Raw genomic sequence first — 16,719 nt, 5'->3', positions numbered from 1 at the left:
AGCTCTTGGGGCTAAAGGGATCAAGGGAGATGGGAGGAAGGGAGGGATCAGGATATTGAATTTGATGATCAGCCATAATCGTAAATAATGGCGGAGCAGGCTTGAAGGGCAGGATGGCCTCCCCCTGCTCCTATGTTCATCAACTTCTGCTTATCTATGGATTACTTGCTGACTGCTGCCTGCCTCATCCTCTCACAAGCTTGAGTCACAGTGCCGACTCTGCTGCTGTTAGGCTCTTGCTCATTCAGCTACCTGCCTTAACTTTTCAGGGAAACTCCAGCGTAGTGCCAAGTGAGCATCTCGTTCTTCAGAGATCTCAGCTTTTGGACAGGAAGCAAAACCTTTAACCCGTCTACTGTGTCAAGGTGGCTATAGAATCCCTACAATGCAGAAGGAGGTCATTTGGCCCAGTGAATCTACACAGACTCTTCACTAGAGCATCCCACTCAGGCCCTAAACCTCCTAACCTGATGTATATACTCCACTAATCCACCTGACCCATGCAGGTGGATTAGTGGAGTAATCCACCTAACCTGCACATGTTTGGACATGTGGGAGGGAACTGGACCATCCAGAGGAAACCCACGCAGACACGGGGAGAATGTGCAAACTCCACATAGACAGTCACTCAAGGCCAGAATTGAAACCAGGTCCCTGGCGCTGTGAGGCAGCAGTGCTAACCACTGTGCCATCCCATGGCGTCATCTTGAAGTAAAGCAGGGAAGTTCTCCTTAGTATCCTCGCTAACAATTACCTCTCATAAGGCACCTAAAACCGAAGGATTATCTGACTGCTACCACTTTGTGAGATCTTGCTGTGCACAAAAAATTGTTATGTTTCATGCGACATGTAAATGGCGCTTAATTGCCGTAAAGTGCTTTGAGCCTTCCTGCAGTCCGTGAAAGGTGCTTTATGGATAAAGTTTATTTGTTTCTATTATTTGTTCTCATGAGGCAAAAGGAGAAAAGATACTTTGGGTTACACCAGACGAGACATTTCTATCAGGGGAGGCGCATGAACTGCGTTCATGGTTTTTTATACTGATGTAAAATATCCAACGGTTGCTGTTGGGGCTGCACTGCTCCCCCATTAGCTTCGCGAAATGTCAAACTCCCTGCCAAATTGACGTTTTCACTTGGGAGATAAACTTGCTACTAAAAGTTAAATCCTCTGAATTTCGGTCAAAGTACCCTTTAATGACATGACAATTTTTTTTTATTCATTCGTGGTACATGAGCGTCGCTGACTGGCCAGCATTTAGTGCCCGTCCCTAGTTGCCCTTGTTCAGAGTGCAGTTGAGAGTCAACCACATTGCTGTGGCTCTGGCGTCACACATAGGCCAGACCAAGTAACAATGGCAGATTTCTTTCCCTAAAGGACACTAGTGAACCAAATTTTTTGTTTTGGGGCAATCGACAATCATTTCATGGTCGTCAGTAGATTCTTAATTCCAGATATCTTATGCCGTGGCGGGATTCGAACCCAGGTCCCCAGAACATTAGCTCAGTTTCTGGATTAATAACCTAGCGATAATACCACTAGGCCATCGTCTCCCCATAATTGTTCATTGCTGGATTGGCTAATAGGCAGAACGCAGAGTGGGAATAAACGGGTGATTCTCGCCTTGGCAGGTGGTGGCTAGTGGGGTGCCGTAAGGATCAGCATTTGGGGTCCCAGCTGTTCACAATATAAATCAACAATTTGGATATGGGGTCCAAGCTGGGTGGGAATGTGTGTTGTGAAGAAGATATAAAGCAGCTACAGGAGGATTTGGACAGACTTAGTGAGTGGGAAAGAACATGGCAGATGGAATATAATGTGGAAAAATGTGAGGCAATGCACTTTGGTAGAAGGAACAGATGCGCAGAGTATTTCCTGAATGGGAAGAAATTAGAAAGTGTAGCTGTGCAGAGGGACCTGGGTGTCCTTGTCTATAAGACACTGAAGGCTAGCATGCAGGTGCAGCTAGCTATTCGAAAGGCTAATGGAATCACAAGAGGATTTGAGTACAGGAGTAGTGAGGTCTTTCTTCAATTGTACAGGAGCTTGATTAGATCGCAGCTGAAGTACTGAGTGCAGTTTTGCTCCCCTTCGCTCAAAAAGGATATTATTGCCATAGAGGGAGCGCAACAAATGTTCGGCAGACTTGTTTCGGGGATGGCAGGACTGTCTTATGAAGAGAGATTGGGCAAACTGGGCCTGTACTCTCTGGAGTTTCAGAGCATGAGAGGTGATCTCATCGAAACATCTCAAGGAATAGGGTAGATGTAGGTAAGATGTTTCCCCTTGGTCGGTGTTATGGTTCAGGTCAGAAACTCCAAGGTGTTTTATGAAGCCCGCCTGGAACATAAGTTTTGTACCTTAAATTTTGCTAGGGTAAGCACGATATGTTTCACCTCGGGTATGATTCAAATGACCAACTAGGGAGCTTTTATCAAACAAAGTTTATTTAAGAATATAGTTAACATGTACAGTAAGAATATTGGCAATAGCTGTTATCAATCACAAACAAAACAAAACAACCACAGTAATGTATAACCCTTAATGAATACATCTAAGATGTTCCAATCAAACCAATCCGGTAAACAAAACCCTTCCACAGGTTAAACACAGCAAAGACTGATGCTCACATGATACTGGAACTGAGTCCTTTGGGTGAATGCTGCAGTTCTCTTGATACACTCAGAACAGCTTCCCAGAACACCAGGGAGAGACTCTGGCCAAGCCACCAACAGCAGATTTTCTACTGCAGGAAGGCACAAAGTCTTGCTTTCAACTAACCAGTAGAACTTCCAAAACCCATGGAGAGAAAGAGAGAGAGAGAGACACTGCTTTCAGTCTGATGTCTTTTCCATCCTAAACTAAACGTTGTCGCCAGCCAAAAACAGAAAATGAAACCTTGAATTCCCGAGGAAGGGAAAAAAAAATGCCCAGAACCCATGACATTCCTCCTAACGATGTAGAGTCATAAAACAACCCAGAGTAAAAATAAACAAACCCCATTTAGACCACTGAAGGAGCAATAAAAGGGTTCCTACAGACAACTAAGCAGCAATGAGAACTAAGAACAACAGAGAATATGATTTTTTAAAACTCCTAAAGGTACACTAACGTCACAGTCAGGGAGTCTAGAACCAGGGGGCATAATTTCAAAATAAAGGGGCTGCCACTTAGGACCAAGCTGAGGAGAAATTTCTTTACACAGAACGTTGTGAATCTCTGGAATTCTCTACCTCAGCGGGTTGTGGAAGCTCAGTCATTGCGTATGTGTAAAACAAAGATTGATAGATTCTGATTAACAATAACGTAAAGAGTTCTGGGGATAGTGGGTGGAAAAAAACATTGAAGTGTCCGATCAGCCATGATCATATTCAATGATGAAGCAGGCTCAATGGGCTGAATAGCCTACTCCTGTTCCTGTGATCTTGGACACACGCATCTCCATTAAGGACGGTCACCTCAGCACCTCACTATACCGCAAGCCCACGGATAACCTCACGATGCTCCACTTCTCCAGCTTCCACCCTAAACACGTTAAAGAAGCCATCCCCTACGGACAAGCTCTCCGTATACACAGGATCTGCTCGGATGAGGAGGATCGCAACAGACACCTCCAGACGCTGAAAGATGCCCTCATTGGAACAGGATATGGCGCTCGACTCATCGATCAACAGTTCCGACGCGCCACAGCGAGAAACCGCACCGACCTCCTCAGAAGACAAACACGGGACACGGTGGACAGAGTACCCTTCGTCGTTCAGTACTTTCCCGGAGCGGAGAAGCTACGGCATCTCCTCCGGAGCCTTCAACATGTCATTGATGAAGACGAACATCTTGCCAAGGCCATCCCCACACCCCCACTTCTTGCCTTCAAACAACCGCGCAACCTCAAACAGACCATTGTCCGCAGCAAACTACCCAGCCTTCAGGAGAACAGTGACCATGACACCACACAACCCTGCCACAGCAACCTCTGCAAGACGTGCCGGATCATCGACACGGATGCCATCATCTCACGTGAGAACACCATCTACCAGGTGCACGGTACCTACTCTTGCAACTCGGCCAACGTTGTCTACCTGATACGCTGCAGGAAAGGATGTCCCGAGGCATGGTACATTGGGGAAACCATGCAGACGCTACGGCAACGGATGAATGAACACCGTTCGACAATCACCAGGCAAGACTGTTCTCTTCCTGTGGGGGAGCACTTCAGCAGTCACGGGCATTCAGCCTCTGATCTTCAGGTAAGCGTTCTCCAAGGCGGCCTTCACGACACACGACAGCGCAGAGTCGCTGAGCAGAAACTGTTAGCCAAGGAAAATAGGCTGGAAAATTGGGCGGGGATCCTGGATTCAGGATTCAATCCTGGACCGGGGAGCGGCGCGGGCTTGGAGGGCCGAAGGGCCTGTTCCTGTGCTGTATTGTTCTTTGTTCTTTGTTCTTTTGTTCTAAGTTCCGCACACATGAGGACGGCCTAAACCGGGATGTTGGATTTATGTCACATTATCAGTAACCCCCACAGCTTGCCTCCTGGACTTGCGGGCTGTCCTGTCTGGAGACGATACACATCTCTTTAACCTGTGCTTAATGCTCCCTCCTTGTCTGTATCTTTAAGATCTGGTTGGCTGTAGGGATTCGCATTCTAATCAGTATTCTGTAAGTTGATTTTGTGTCTCTGTATGCCCTGTTTGAGAGCAGATTTCCACTCCATCTGACGAAGGAGCAGCGCTCCGAAAGCTAATGGTATTTTCTACCAAATAAACCTGTTGGACTTTAACCTGGTGTTGTTAAAACTCTTACTGTGTTCACCCCAGTCCAACGCCGGCATCTCCACATCCTGTGTTCTTATGTCAGAGGGATAATCCCAACTGCGGGCGAGGTCGGAAAATTCCAGCCTTAGAAAATGAACTGCACCACAGCATGCCAAATCGGGAGCAGAAGCCATTCCATAACTGGCCACAATGAATTATGGCCCAGTATAAATCCCTGAACTAAACCGTTAAAAGAACCAAAGGCCTCAAATTCAGAAAATATTTTTTTAGGGAAAATTTTTTATTTTGAGACGAGGTAGCCCTGTAGTTTAATACAAATCAGCTGCTTTCCTGAGCGGAGTTGAGCTGTACGTCTGTTAGCACTGTTAACTTCTTGTTTTGGTTTCAACCTCCAAAGCTTCCCACCCTGCACCAATGCTCTGGGAATGCACTGCGAGTAAAAGGGCCACGATTCGATTCTGGTTGCCACGTTACAGGAAGGATGTGGAGGCTTTGGGGAGGGTGCAGACGGGGTTTACCAGGATGCTGCATGGATTAGAGGGTATGAGCTATAAGGAGAGGCTGGACAAAGTAGGGTTGTTTTCTCTGGAGCGGCTGAGGGGAGACCTGATAGAAGTCTATAAAATTATGAGAGGCCTAGATAGGGTTGACGGTCAGAGGGGCGAATTTTCCCGTTCCGCCTGCCGCGGGAATCGTGGCGACAAGGGGCGAACCGTGGAACGGTCCGCTGACCTCGGGCGGGATTTTCTGGTTTCGGGGCGAGCGCGGCTGGAAAATTCCGCCCAGAATCTTTTTTCCCCCAGAGTTGAAATGTCGTTTCCCCCCGCAGGAGGTATGCACTTAAGGTGAGAGGGGGAAAAGTTGAAAGGAGATGTGAGGGGCAAGTTTTTTTATACAGAGGGTGGTGGGTGCCTGGAATGCGCTGCCAGGGGAGGTGGTGGAGGCAGATAGGATAGGGGCGTTTAAGGGGCCTTTAGGTTAGCACATGAATGTGCAAAGAATAGAGGGATATGGACCAAGGGTGGGCAGAAGGGATTAGTTTAATTTGATGTCATGTTCGGCACTACATCGTGGGCCGAAGGGCCTGTTCCTGTGCTGTACTGTTCTATGATGCAGTCGGGGTAGAAGTTCACATTTTAACATCGTGGGAATTGTGGACTTGATGGCTGACAATGAACCAAATTTCCTTTTGTTTTAAAAAAAGCACTTCGAAGGTGTTTAAGCAAGCACTCCCGTGCCATGCTAAAAGCTTCTGCAGGACTGCAGCTGACTGTCAAAAGGCTTAAAGCGAGACATTCTAGCTGTAATTGTGCCTAAGTTACCCGAGGCTGCATAATTAACCCTGCATCATATGGCTGGTTGCAGTCACAGCTCATGTTCTGTCAGCCAAAAAATAATAATCTTATCCTTTTTTTTTGGCTGTTGACCCAGGACAGGTGAAGAATGATTTGGCCAAAAAGTTGGGTATTTATGTTCCCTTCTTTTATTTGAAGGGATTAATTTTCTGCCTTTAAGTTTGATTGTGCCACACCTCATTCAAGGCGTTTTCGATCTTTTTGCTTCTGAGGCCCCACTCTCCAATGTTACACCAATTCCACAGTTCCCCTGCAGCAAAACGCAGCTATTTCTTCTGTATGAAAGTGAGTGTTGTGCCTGTTGTACAGTGTGTTTTAACCCTTATACAGTGGACAAAGAATTGCGAGTCGACTTCTTGTTAATACAGTAATATTTATTCATACACACAATTAATGTTAATCAACCACCCAATCAATACAAGTTATTTTACAGAATACTAAAGTTCAAGTTCAATCCTAGACCTTGACTGGCAAGTACCCAGGCAGAAGGGGCGGCACAATGGCACAGTGGTTAGCACTGCTGCCTCGCAGCGCCAGGGACCTGGGTCGATTCCCAGCTTGGGTTACTGTCTGTGCGGAGTTTGCACATTTTCCCCATGTCTGCATTCCGGGTGCTCCGGTTTCCTCCCACAGTCCAAAGATGTGCAGGTTAGGTGAATTGGCCATGCTAAATTCTCCCTCGGTGTACCCGAGCAGGCGCCAGGGGATTTTCATAGTAACTGCAATGTTAATGTCAGACTACTTGTGACACTAATAAATTAACCATAACTTTGATAGTGGCCTTTATCCGCGAGTTGGTCTCTGTAGTCCTCGGTGTGATCTGGACCTTCGGTTTGGTCTGATGCTCTGGCTCTGGTCTTCCTTCCATCGTTGGTGTGGTGGCTCTCCTCATGGTGACAGTTGCTGGTGGTGGTCACCATTGTTCTGTTCCTGTCTCTTTTTTTAAATTATATCCAATAAAAGTCTTGACCAGCGGGACATTACATATTCAAGCTGACAAGACAAGCTCCACATTTCCTGTCTTGGGCTCGATCAACAAGATCCAAGCTGATAGGAGCAGGCATTACATTCCCTCCATAGCTTGATCTGAGTTCCATCTTAGCCAAAAGGCCCAGATGGCTAAGATGGAGCTCAGATCGTTTTAAAAAATTGCTTCAAATGAAGCCTCAGTGTAACCTCATCGACTTCTACCGAATGCAGGACAGCAAAGCTACACTTGATCTTAGCCAAAAGGCCGAGAAGGCCTCTTCCTCGCCCCCGTGGTCATGTCATTCGTTCGTGAGAGAGAGAGTTCTTTCTGGTGTGCAGCACCTTTTATCCTTCGTTGGTTTTGTGCCCTTTTGGGCAGCATCCTGTTTATTACCGATCAATCAATCAGGGTTTGATCACCCTGATCGATAAGAGTCCAATCAGGTGCTGTCACACCGATCTCTGGGTGTGTACTCAACGGCCGTGCCTGTAGGTGCTGGAAGCACGTAGGTCACAGACCTCCCTCCCAAATAAGGGGTTATGGCTTCCTTTTGTCTGGTAAACCAGTATGTTTGAGCAGAGAGTGTCCATTGTCTTTGAGATGGCCTATGTTCTGTGTATTCTGTCGTCTGGAGCTGCGGCCTGTTTATCTCTGTCATTTAAGGCTGCCGCCTGTCTGTTTCTGTACGTGGCCAACTATCCCAGCGTGCTTTGTAAATCGCCATCTTAGGTGGCCTGTTTGGCGCCACAAGCTATAATATTAAACATTTGTTATTTACACTTGCTTGATGTGAAACCGTTGGGGTTCAGGGGATCAGATCAAGGTTCTGGTGAGGGGTTATAGTGATGCATTGTAGTTTTGAGTCTTGCTGCACCTGTCTGAGAGGCAAAACACATTGGCCAAACACTGACTAAATTGAACGCTTGTGGTGTTCAAGTACAAGTTTATCTTTTCATTAGAGCCAGAGAGGACAGGCTGTGCTGGTTCCTCATCCTGCACTCACTGGTGAACCTCTTGAAACCTTCTTGTGGGGTACCCCTTTTTAAAAATTCATTTGTGGGACATGGGCGTTGCTGGCTGGCCAACATTTATTGCCCATTCCAAATTGCCCTTGAGAAGGTGGTGGTGAGCTGCCTTCTTGAATCGCGGCAGTCCATGTTCTGTGGGTTGACCCACAATGTCGTTAGAGAGGAAATTCCAGGATTTTAACTCAGCGACTGCGAAGGAATGGCGATATATTTCCAAGTCAGGGTGGTGAGTGGCTTGGAGGGGAACTTGCAGGTGGTGGTGTTCCCATGTATCTCCTGTCCTTGTCCTCATAGATGGAAGTGGTCATGGGTTTGGAAGGTGCTGTCTAAAAATCTTTGGTGAATTACTGCAGTGCATCTTGTAGATAGTACACACTGCTGCTACTGAGCGTCGGTGGTGGAGGGATTGAATGTTTGTAGATGTGGTGCCAATCAAGCAGGCTACTTTGTCCTGGATGATGTCAAGCTTCTTGAGTGTTGTTGGAGCTGCACACATCCAGGCAAGTGAGGAGTATTCCATTACACTCCTGACTTGTGCCTTGTAAATGGTGGATAGGCTTTGGGGAGTCAGGAGGTGAGTTATTCGCCGCAGTGTTCCCAGCCTCTGACCTGCTCTTGTAGCCACTGTGTTTATGTGGTGAGTCCAGTTGAGTTTCTGGTCAATGGTAACCCCAAGGATGTTGGCAGTGGGGGATTCCTGGGGCCTCAGAACCTCGACTGAGAACCCTCTTCCCCTTATCAACAAAGGGAATGAGCAGGTCACCTCACCAGTCACTGCTGTAAGAAACTGCGTAAAGAGGAAGGCTAAGGGTCGTGTGTCCTCGTACTTCATTGCATCCATCCCCCCTTTGTATTTTCTCTCTCTCCCAACCCTGTGGGGAATGCTGATCTCTACTCCTCACTTCTTCCAGTTGACCATGTCCCTGAGGCCAGCAAAGGGAAAACTACAGATGGGAACCTGCATCCTGCTCCTGTGGTCGAGCACACTGATACGCTCCTCACCTGCAGAAATAGCTTTGCCGTGCAGCCCTACACAGTATATGGACAGGCCATTCGGTCCAACTGGTCTGTGTTGGCTGTTATAGCATTCTTTTGTGAAGCCTATTGGATTCTTTTACAGGCATGCCAGTTATATTGATCAAAGAAAATCTTTGTCAAAGTGAGGAATGCATAGTTAACTGCTGAGAATGGCATACTATACCACTAAGTAAGTTTTATATACTAAGTTTTTAGGTGTCCAGATCACCAACAACCAGGATAGGTGGTAGGCCATTCAGGCCTGAGACGAGGAGAAATTCCTTCAGTCAGCTGAACCTGTGGAATTCTCTACCACAGAAGGCTACAGAGGCCATGTCACTGAATATATTTAAGAAGGAAATAGATGGATTTCTAGACTCTAAACGTGTCGAGGGGTATGGAGAGAGTGAAGAGTATGGCTTTGAGATGCAGGATCAGCCATGATCAGGTTCGATGGGCTGAATGGCCCACTCCTGCTCCTGTTTTCGATGTTTCTGTGTTTAAGTGAGTTAAGAAACACATGTACAAGCAGCATTTCATTACTTGGCTATTGTCGACTAAATTGCTGGGGTTCATTGTCCGCATTTAGTACACTGACCATATTTTGGGCATCCCTGAAGAATTCATCCCCTCCAGTAAGATATCATGTTCATGTATGACTGACCTTGGCTCACTTCCTTCCAGTGCGGGTACCAGTCCATAAATCAAGTCTTAATTCTCTCTCTTTTTTTAACGTGGGTATTATTCAGTCTAAGGGCTGTTTAAAATTTTCAAGTTGGCAAGTGGGGAGAGGGAAATATAAATTTTTTTTTTTTAAGAATCGGCTTAAAATATGGTGGGTTGAAGATGAATAATTTTATGTCAAGGCCACGTTTAATTCTTCAAATGGGGAGTGGTGGGGAGGGGGTGGGTGCTGTATCCAGTGTATTTGGAATGCGAGTGAATTACCACACAATATAATGTAAACAGAAAATGCTGGAGAAACTCAGCAGATGTTTGTTTATTAGTGTCACGAGTAGGCTGACATTAGCACTTCAATGAAGTTACTGTGAAAATCCCCTAGTCGCCACACTCCGGCGTCTGTTCGGGTACACAGAGGGACAACTTGACATGGCCAATGCACCTAACCAGCACATCTTTCAGACTTGTGGGAGGAAATTGGAGCACCCGGAGGAAACCCACGCAGACACGAGGAGAATGTGCAGACTCCGCACAGACAGTGACCCGAGCCGGGAATCGAACCTGGGTCCCTGGCGCTGTGAGGCAGCAGTGCTAACCACTGTGGTGCCCCTACAGTTGCCGAGACCTGCAGAGTTTCACTGGCTGTCTTGTCTGGAGACAATACACATCTTTTTAGCCTGTCTTGATGCTCTCTCCACTCACATTGTTTTGTTTCTTAAAGACTTGATTAGTTGTAAGTATTCGCATTCCAACCATTATTCATGTAAATTGAGTTTGTGTCTTTATATGCTCTGTTTGTGAACAGAATTCCCACTCACCTGAAGAAGGGGCTTAGAGCTCCGAAAGCTTGTGTGGCTTTTGCTACCAAATAAACCTGTTGGACTTTAACCTGGTGTTGTTAAACTTCTTACTGTGTTTACCCCAGTCCAACGCCGGCATCTCCATATCGTGCCCCTATCCGACAGCGACTGTGAGTTTCTCCAGCATTTTCTGTTGTTTCCGATTCCAGCATCCACAGTATTTTGCCTTTAATACAGTTATGCTGCTGTAATACTAAATCCAAGATGAGCTTCCACTATTTCCCCCATCCATCCCTTGCTGCTGCCGCTGAAGGAACTATTTCCTTTTTCAGCCTTGGTTGGCGGGGAAGAAGTGTGGATGCATGTGATGCTACCCCGCAATTTGATATTTTATTTTACCCCACGCTGCAGTACCTCTCCCTGTTGGGCAGTCTGATTTCGTTCCTGGAGTGGGACTTCTGCAGATTAGATTCAGATCTCTGAGAAGTCGGGGGGGCGGGGGGGTTTAGTTTTGCAACCGCAGTATCTGAATCTAAACCAGCCTGGTGAGGTCTTGGAAAAATAAATCCTTGTAGATTCGCAGCAGGCACATCCAAGTTTGTGTTTTTTTTCAAGTAATCAGCACCTTCTAGAAGCTCTGCAACTTTGGAAGGTTTTGATTACTGCCAGGAGGGTCTCTTCACACTGAATAATGCATTAATTTCACTAACATTTGAATTTGATTTTAAGTTACTTCCCGATCAACTCAGCACCACTTTTGGGCGGTTGCCTTTTTTGTACTGCATGTTGTTCCCGAGAGCTGTAATCCATCAGCACTGCATTAGAATCACCGCTTCTCCTTCTGAGAAGCACCTTTTGTATGCAGAATAGGGTAGGTTGTTTGGAGCTCTGGTTGACTACTGTGGAATGGGATTTGTATTTGTGGTTTTCCACATTGGTTGTGCTATTGGATGGATTCTGCCTGGGTGGTGAATGGATGGAAGGCGTTGGGTTGGGAGGAAGGTAAGGCTGCCAAAGAGAATTGGCACGTGGACATCCTCTGGTATCTCGGCCAGTGAACTGGTTACTTATTTTGTTGTTGTCCGAGGGATCCTTCTTTTACAGCGCAGTTGCAGTGTTTACTTCACCCAAGAGCAGAAAGTGCGCTTTGAGTCACTTTACGTGACTTTTGAGATGGTTCTGAGGGCTGAAAAAAGACAACAGGGGTGGCGCGGTGGTTAGCACTGCTGCCTCACAGTGGGGGGGGGGGGGGGAGATCCTGGTTCAATTCTGGCCTTGGTGATTGTGTGGAGTTTGCACGTTCTCCCCGTGTCTGTGAGGGTATCCTCCGGGTGCTCCGGTTTCCTCCCACACTCCAAAGATGTGTAGTTTAGGTGGGTTGGCCATGCAAACATTGTCTCTGAGTGTCCAAGGAAGTGTAGTTTTGGTGGATTAGTCATGGTAAATGTGTGGGTTTACGGGATAAGGTGGGGCTGGGGGGTGGGGGCGATGTTGGGCCCAGGTAAGATGTTCTTATGGAGAGTCAGTGCAGACTCTATGGGCTGAATGGCCTCCTTCTGCACTGTAGGGATTCTATGGTTCTAACAGCTCACATCCCTAGAGCCCTTTACTGTAGTAAAATGTTCCAAGGCACTGCCCAAGGTGCTACTAGACAAAATGTGACAGTCCGCCTGGTCAGGAGATGTTGGGACGGGTGATTGAATGCTTGCTCAAAGACAGTGATTCTGTGGAGCATCTTAAAGAAAGACAAGAGAGGTAAAGAATTTAGGGAGGTACTTCCAGTGGTTAGGGCCTGTTCAAGTTTCCAATGCTTGATAAATATACCACTGACCCGACGTTTGGGCAGAGGTGGCAGCTTATCCTTTCAGTTGGCACGTGTTGGGGCTGTGTTGTGTTGTATGGTTAGACCTGAAACAAGTTACTAATGTCACTTACTGGCATTGACCATTTTGCTTGTATTCTGTGTGTTCTTAAACGTGGGTAAAATTTGGTGTCTTGCACCCAATACAGGATGGGGAAATGGTTACGTTTTAAGTTTATTTATTAATGTCACAAGTAGGCTTATATTAATACTGCAGTGAAGTTATTGTGAAAATCCCCGAGTCGTCACACTCTGGCGCCTGTTCGGGTACAGTGAGGGAGAATTTAGCATGGCCAATGCACCTAACCAGCATGTCTTTTGGACTCTGGGAGAAAACCGGAGCACCCAGAGGAAGGCCACACAGACATGGGGAGAACGTGCAGACTCCACAGAGACATTGACCGAAGCCAAATGGTGGAAGATTTTGCTCTGGATGAGGGTAGCAGTTTTAATTCTAAAATAATTTAACTACTTAATAAATGAGGTAAGGAAGAAACAAAAAATATTCAACGTTTATCTAATTTCTTAATGCTTTGACACCAGTAACATTGGTGGCAAGAATCTGGTTCCATGGTTTGTAAGTTACCACTGTAGGATTCTCTTTTTGATTTGGTCAAATTCGGTCAGGAAATGTTTCATTCCGATGTAAGTGGCATAACAGGCACAACCTGATACAACCCAAGTGTCTCCTGGGGTTTAGTCTCTCGAGGATTGCTTTGACCATAAGAGATAGGAGCAGAAGCAGGCCGCTCGGCCCATCGAGTCTACACCGCCATTTAATGAGACTAATCAGATATGATCATCTTCAGCTCCACTTTCCCGCCTTTTCCCCATAATCCTTGATTCCCTTACTGGTTACAAATCTCTCTATCACAACCTTGAGCGTACCTAATGACCCAGTCCCACAGCCTCTTACGGTAAAGAATTCCACTGATTCACTGCTCTCTGAAAGAAGAAATTCTTCCTGATCTCTGTTTTAAATGGGCAACTCTTTACTCTGAGATTATGCCCTCTGGTCCTTGACTCTCCCACAGGGGGAAACCACCTCTCAGCATCTACCCTGTCAAGCCCCTTGAGAATCCTATTTGTCTCAATAAGGTCGCCCCTCATTCTTTTAATCTCCAGTGATTACTGGCCCAAACTCCTCAAACTCTCCTCATAAGAAAATCCTCCATACACGGGGTCAATCTAGTGAACCTCCAATGCCAGTATATCTTTCCTTAGATTTATTTATTGATTATTATTGTCACAAGTAGGCTTACATTAACACTGCAGTGAAATTGCTATGAAAATCGCCAAGTCACCACACTCTGGCGCCTGTTCGGGTACACTGAGGGAGAATTTACCATGGTCAATGCACCTAATCAGCACGTCTTTGGACTGTGGGAGGAAACTGGAGCTCCCGGAGGAAACCCACGCAGACACAGGGAGAATGTGCAGACTCCGCACAGTGACTCGAGCTGGGAATCGAACCCGGGTCCCTGGTGCTGTGAAGCAGCAGTGCTAACCACTGTGCCACCATGCTCCAGTTTCCTCTCACACTCCAAACATGTGCAGGTTAGGTTGACTCGCCGTCCAAAATTGTACCTTAGCGTCAGGGGGACTGGCAGGACAAATATGTGGGGTTATGGGGATAGGGGCTGGTTGGGATCTTTGTCGGTGCAGGCTTGATGGGCTGAATGGCCTCCTTCTGCACTGTAGGGATTCTATGAGACTATTTATAGTATTCCAGGTTTGATCTAACTGTGTCTTGTATAGTTTTAGCAAGACTTACCTATTTTTGAATATTATTTGAGTGGGCACCTGTGGATGTTCTGGAGCAGCCAGGGTTGTATTTGATTGACCTAGTTGGTTGATAGGCTAATTGTGACATAACTTGTGTGAACAAAGGCCTGCGACTCATCCATGGTTAGAATTGGAGTTGTGGCAGGGATTTAGCACGATTCCCGGTTTTGTTATTTTTCCTGTTAATTTGTAATGGGATGGGGTGCCGGTAGAAAATAGATAAATGAATAAATAGTTGGGAGTGAACAGCAAAATGTAATTCTAACGCGGAGGTTAGAGAATTTGCATGCAGAGTAATGGATTCCTGGGAGTGAGTTATAGGCTGCAATATAATTAAGGAGCTGCGATTGTTTATATGTAGAATCATGAAAACAACGAAGCGCGCTGCAGACATTGATTTAATGGACAGATTCAGATGAACCATGACGCGGTTGTCTTGTAATCGATTTCAATTTTTTTTATTATTTAGGTGTCCCTGTATCTTATTTCATCTTTATCTCGCTATCTATCCTTTCGTATGTGCCGCATTCTCCCAGGCAATCTCCTGGGGCTGTCGTTCTACAACTCGCTCTTCATTTGTCTGAAAATGATCTGATCTTTTTTGTTGTTGTCGGTGTTTGAGTGCATCAGAGTACAAAACCTGCGTTGGGCGTGGCGGGGAAAGATGTGGATGGAATGCACGCCACCGCATCAGGCTGATAAGATGTGGCGAACTCTGATTTCGAGCCTCAGCCTTTTCAGAAAGACAAGTAGAATAGGGAATCAATTTGAAAAGGTCAATAAAGGTTAGAAAAGACGGATTTAAGCTAGTCTGCTTAATAGCGATGTCTTTAGCATTCTTGGTGTGAAGCGAGTTGTCTAAGATGCAGAGCGCTGGCTGGGCATCCTGAGACACCAATCTAATTGAGAGATTCAACTTGCCACTTGTAGACAGATATTTGAATCTTCAATTCAGTGAGCTTTATAAGAATGGTTAAGGAATAACTTTGGGTAAAAGTTTTATTTTTCACCTCCAGTAGAGCACTCGAGCACTGGGTGGCACAGTGGTTAGCACTGCTGCCTCACAGTGCCAGGGACCTGAGTTCAATTCCTGGCTTGGGTGACTGTCTCCCCGTTCTCCCCATGTCTGCGTGGGTTTCCTCCGGGTGCTCCGGTTACCTTCCACAGTCCAAAAGACAAAGAACAAAGAAAATTACAGGCCCTCCAAGCCTGCACCGACCCTGCTGCCCGACTTAACTAAAACCCCCTACCCTTCCGGGCATCATATCCCTCTATTCCCATCCTATTCATGTACTTGTCAAGACGCCCCTTAAAAGTCACTACCGTAGATTCTTCCACTACCGCCCCCGGCAATGTGTTCCAGGCACCCACTACTCTCTGTGTAAAAAATCTGCCTCGTTCATCTCCTTTAAACCTTGCCCCTTGCATCTTAAATCTATGCCGCCTAGTAATTGACTCTTGCATCCTGGGAAAAAGCTTCTGACTATCCACTCTGTCCATGCCTCTCAAAATCTTTTAGACTTCGATCAGGTCTCCCCTCAACCTCCGTTGCTCCAGTGAGAACAAACCAAGTTTCTCCAACCTCTCCTCATAGCTAATGCCCTCCATACCAGGCAATATCCTGGTAAATCTTTTCTGTACCCTCTCCAAAGCCTCCACATCCTTCTGGTAGTGTGGCGACCAGAATTGAACACTATATTCCAAGTGCGGCCTAACTAAGGCTCTATAAAGCTGCAACATGACTTGCCAATTTTTAAACTCAATACCCCGGCCAATGAAGGCAAGCATGCCGTATGTCTTCTTGACTACCTTCTCCACCTGCATTGCCACTTTCAGTGACCTGTGTACCTGTACACTCAGATCCCTTTGCCTATCAATATTCTTATGGGTTCTGCCATTGACTGTATATTTCCTATCTGTGCTGGTTAGGTGCATTGGCCATGCTAAATTCTCCCTCAGTGTACCTGAACAGGCGCTGGAGTGTGGCGGCTTGGGAATTTTCGCAGTAACTTCATTGCAGTGTTAATGTAAGCCAACTTGCGACACTAATAAATAAACTTTAAACTTTGAAGGAGATCGTACAGCCATCGTTCCTGCGCTGGCTCTTTCACTGCTCCTGCCCCATAGCCCTTGAGACTATTCTTTCTTTCCAAGTACACATCCAATTCTGTTTTGAAACATACTATTAAATCTGCTTCCGCTGCCCTTTCGGAATGTGTGTCTTCAATCACAGCGACTTGGTATGGAAATAAATTCCACTCATCTCCTTGGTTTTTTTTTAAGTCAATCATCTTAAATCTATGGGTGCTGTTTTTTCCTACATACCCTGCCAAATCTCTTCACAAACAGTGAGGATATTGAATATGCCGTTTTTTACTAGAATTTTCAGTGTTGAGGCATATGATTGTATCAATTCATTGCGTCTCTGGTCAGTGATATTTTAAAAA

The 16,719-nt window shown here is 46.2% G+C and overlaps 1 protein-coding gene and 1 pseudogene across 4 annotated transcripts in view; one reads left to right on the top strand and one right to left on the bottom strand.

The window, feature by feature from the left end:
* The window catches only part of LOC144503886 (partitioning defective 3 homolog B-like), a 1,029,287-nt gene that overhangs the window by 123,931 nt on the left and 888,637 nt on the right, over positions 1–16,719 (top strand). The gene's annotated exons all lie outside the window — the stretch shown is intronic.
* On the bottom strand, positions 7,168–7,376 carry LOC144504193 (U2 spliceosomal RNA; annotated as a pseudogene).

Source organism: Mustelus asterias, chromosome 14 (genome assembly GCF_964213995.1).
Source record: "Mustelus asterias chromosome 14, sMusAst1.hap1.1, whole genome shotgun sequence".
Classification (NCBI taxonomy): Eukaryota; Metazoa; Chordata; class Chondrichthyes; order Carcharhiniformes; family Triakidae; genus Mustelus; species Mustelus asterias.
Note: the sequence above shows the minus strand (reverse complement) of the source record. Positions and strands in the feature narration are given on the sequence as shown.